General features: G+C 36.7%; 1 non-coding gene across 1 annotated transcript; it reads left to right on the top strand.

Moving 5' to 3' along the window:
• The first annotated feature begins 2,244 nt into the window (after window positions 1-2,244).
• On the top strand, window positions 2,245-2,316 carry Trnaa-cgc (transfer RNA alanine (anticodon CGC)). The gene has a single exon. It is a non-coding gene; the product is annotated as a tRNA-Ala (tRNA).
• Window positions 2,317-4,500: the final 2,184 nt, after the last annotated feature.

Genomic DNA, 4,500 nt, shown 5'->3' with positions numbered 1-4,500 from the left:
AGGTACAAACATAAGGGCAGTTTCTCTGCCCTCAAGGAAATTAGTGTCTACTACAGAGGAGGGACATATAAATAAATATATATTATAATATTGTAGGATAAAGGGTTATGTTAAGATAGTGGTCTCCAAAGTTTATCATTGATACACCCCACTGGGTTTTCTTATTTTGAACATTTCCCCTCAATAGATGTATGTTGATTTAGAAATTACATACATGCAGGCTCATAATGAGCTAATATCTTAAGGCATAAAATATCTAGGTTGAAGCTTACTGTTATTATACAGGATACAAATTTTATATGTGACGATCTTCTTGTTAATTTTTAAATTAAAAAAAAATTGGTTTTAGTTATACATGGACACAAAATATTTATTTTGTTTATTTTATTTTCATATGGTGCTGAAGTTTGAACCCAGTGCCTCACATGTGCGAGGCATACACTCTGCCACTGAGCCACAACCTCTGCCCTTAATTTTTAAATTTGAAGATGTTTTTATAAGAATAATTGGATCATCATGGTTTGGATTTGTTTTGTATTTATCCTAATGATGTGTCTGACCAAGAATGCTGTCAATTTGTTGTCCACTTGTGCTTACTACTAGTAGTACCTTCAGTATTTTTTGCATGAATTTTTTAGAACCATTTTTTTTTTTTAAAAGAGAGAGTGAGAGAGAGAGGGGGACAGAGAGAGAGAGAGAGAGAGAGAGAGAGAGAGAGAATTAACATTTATTTATTTTTTCTTAGTTCTTGGCGGACACAACATCTTTGTTGGTATGTGGTGCTACTGAGGATCGAACCCAGGCCGCACGCATGCTAGGCGAGCGCGCTACCGCTTGAGCCACATCCCCAGCCCCCTAGAACCATTTTCTGATTGTTAGTTTATTTGTAACTAGATAATGCGACAGGGAAATCTAACTGGGAACATGTAAACTGCAATATCTTGCAATAAGGTGAACATAAACTAATAAATGTGTCCTTGTACTTTCCTCTAGATTTTGGGGAGAGGTTTACCACTGAGCCATATCCTCAACCCTTTTTATTTTATTTTATTTTTTTTAAATTTTGAGGCAAAGTCTTGCTAAGTTGCTTAGGTCCTCACTAAATTGCTGAGGCTGACCTCAAACTTGTGATCCTCCCAGCCTAAGCCTCCAGAATCTCTGAGATTACAGTCTGTAGTGTACAGTTTCCTCTAGACTTTTGCCCTAAGATACTCCAGAAAAATTATATGACTTTCCAGGTGACCCTGTACCATCAAACAGGTCATGTGATGGTAACTTTGTTTATATATAATATAAATGTGTTTGTGCCTGTGTAGTTGTTTATATAATTTTTGTTATTATGTGTAGTAAAACATAGATACATTATTTTTATAAAAGTAATATAAATAGGCATTCTTATATTTCTACTCACAACCTCAACGCCAATCTAAAACAACCCCTAGAGTACATATTTCTAGTTTTGAATATCACTACACCAGTCTCTTCTTTTGTCAGAATATAAATTTCTAAATTTCGAAAGATTTCCCTAAAAAGTAAGGACTGGACTGAGAGTGTAGCTTAGTGGTAGAGTATCTGCTTAGCAGGTGTAAGGCCCTGGGTTCCATCCCTAGCACCAAAACAAACAAGAAAAAGAAGAACAAGAAGAGGAGGAGGAGAAGTGGAGGAGAGGAAGAAAGAGGAATGGAAGGAAAGGAGGAAGGAAGGTAGGGAGGGAGAAAAGAAGGGAGGGAAAGAAAAAAAAGTACAAAACTTGTTTCCATTGCTTTCTCATCCCTAACCGGAACATCATCTAATATGATGTCTCAAATTCAATCCCCAAGACTTCTAGCTAAGCTTTACTCTATTTACTCATTTTTAGAGATGACTTAGAGTATAAGAGAAGGTCATAAGTTGATGATTAGACAAATGAAATGCTTCTAATAGTTGACTAAGGTTACATAGCTTATGTGTGACTTTACTGGGGGATTTACTGAGTTCCAAGTAATTACACTTCACTATGAATCACAAAAGATTACAAATGTAAACAAGCATGATATGTTAAATCAAATATATCTTAAAAGAGGCATTCTGGGGGGGCTGGGGTTGTGGCTCAGTGGTACAATGCTCTCCTAGCATGCATGAGGCACTGAGTTCAATACTCAACACCACATAAAAATAAAACAAAGATATTGTGTCCACCTACAAATAAAAAATAAATATTAAGAAAAAAGGCATTCTGTATCAGAAAATGTTAAAGTTGGGGCTGGTGTTGTGGCTCAGTGGTAGAGCGCTTGCCTCGCATGCATGAGGCACTGGGTTCAATCCCCGGCATCACATAAAAAAACTAAATGAACAAAATAACGGAATTGTGAGCATCTACAACAAAAAAATAAAAGAAGGTGTTAAGGGGCTGGGATTGTGGCTTAGTGGTTGAATGTTTGCCTTGCATGCATGAGGCACTGGGTTCGATTCTCAGCACCACATAAAAATAAAATAAAGGGCTGGTGTTGTGGCTCAGTGGTAGAGCGCTTGCCTTGCATGCATGAGGCACTGGGTTCGATTCTCAGCACCATATGAAAATAAATAAAATAAAGTCCATCAACAACTAAAAAAATATTTAAAAAATAAAATAAAAATATTGTGTCCACCTATAACTAAAAAATAAATATTAAAAAAAGAAAGCGTCAAAGTCAGACAGGCTTGAATTTGAATCCTATTTGAATTTGAATCCTGATCCAGCTATTTAGAAACTGTGTGGTCTTAGGAAGGTGGCTTAACTCTCTGAGCTTCAGTTTCTCTTATGTGTTAACTGGAAGTAATATAATCTACCTTATCAGAATTTATTTTTGTAAAAACACGGCAGTCTAGATGTTTGGTACATGAATATTAATTAAAATTTTAAATGAAGCAGAGCATGGTGGCTTTCACCTGTAATCCCAGTTACCCAGGAGCCTGAGGCAGGAGGATTATAACTTTGAGGTCAGCCTCCTCAACTCAGCAAGACCCTGTCTCAAAATTTTAAAAATAAAATAAAAAGGGCTGGGATGTAGCTCAGTGGTAGAGGACTCCTGGGTTCATACCACACAAAAAAGTAAATGAATAAAAATATGTGTAAATAGAGACATTCTATAGTTTAGCATTCCACAGAAATTTTACGTTCTAGGAGCTCTTCCATGAATGAGAAAGTGGAATGGCTCATTAATTAACTATTTTTGAGCACCTATTCTATGCTAAGCATTTTGCTAAATATTATGGGGGGTATAGTGCTTTCAAGGAATGTGGTAGTATAGACTAAACTTCCTTAACTCATAAACCTCAACATGTAGTGGTTCAGATAAAACAGAAGGTTAGTTCTATTAGCAGTCCACATGAGTATTGTGATCATTGATAACCATTATGGTTTTGAGTTTTTTTTAAAAAAAATTTGTAGTTGCAAATGAACAGCATGCTTTTATTTTATTTGCTTATTTTTGTATGAAGTGCTTAGGATGGAACCCAATGCCTCACATGTGCTAGACAAATGCTCTGCCCTTTAGACCCAGCCCTAGCCCTGCTATTCTGTTGGGGTTTTTTGTTTGTTTGTTTGCTTGCTTGCCTGCTTGCTTGCTTGGGTTTTGTTTTTTTTATTTTTATTTATTTATTTATTTTTAGTTGTAGTGAACACAATACCTTTATTTTATTTTTATATGATACTGAGAATCGAACCCTGCACCTCACACGTGCTAGGCAAACACTCTACCAGTGAGCCACAACCTCAGCCCCCACTATTCTGTTTTTATTTTATTTTTTAATATTTATTTTTAGTTATAGGTGGACACAATATCTTTATTTTATTTATGTGGTGCTGAGGATCGAACCCAGTGCCTCACGCATGATAGGCAAGTGCTCTACCTCTGAGCCACCGCCATAGCCACAGCACCCCCACCATTCTATTTTTAACATGTAGTTTCCAACCTTGCTTTGGTTGTCAGCACTCCTTCCCATGGGGCAGCAAATGAAGTCTGGAAGTGTATGTGTAGAGGTTCTATGGGCACGTCCTGGAATTAACACATGTAACTTCTGGTATCACATCATTGGAAGGAACTTAGTCAAATGGCCTAACCTAAATACAAGGGAACTGGGAAATGTAGTCTAACTGTATGCCAAGGAAAAGGGGAGAACAGAGATTGGTAGGTAGTCATCAGTCTGCACTTGATTTTTGGAAAAGAAACACAGAGAGCCCACTATGTCTGTGTGTGTACTGAACCGATTTATAAAAAGGCTGGGGGATATACTCATACTTCTGCTATTGGAGAGAAGTCTCACAACACAAATCATTGTGCTTGCATATCTTCCAATTTATTATAGACACATCTGCATTTTCATTCATTCAAATTGTTCTTTTCCAAAGGGATCACAGAATAACCTCATGCTAAAGCAGATGATTTTCTCATGGTCTGAAAAGGTCTGTACTTATCTCTAAGACTCTCCCTTTTCTCCAGAACATCTTTAAGATGAGGGTGTCCTTAAAAAGAATTAAGC

Source organism: Ictidomys tridecemlineatus, chromosome X (assembly GCF_052094955.1).
Source record: "Ictidomys tridecemlineatus isolate mIctTri1 chromosome X, mIctTri1.hap1, whole genome shotgun sequence".
Lineage (NCBI taxonomy): Eukaryota > Metazoa > Chordata > Mammalia > Rodentia > Sciuridae > Ictidomys > Ictidomys tridecemlineatus.
The sequence above is the reverse complement of the archived record's forward strand: the minus strand, read 5'-3'. Positions and strand labels throughout refer to the sequence as shown.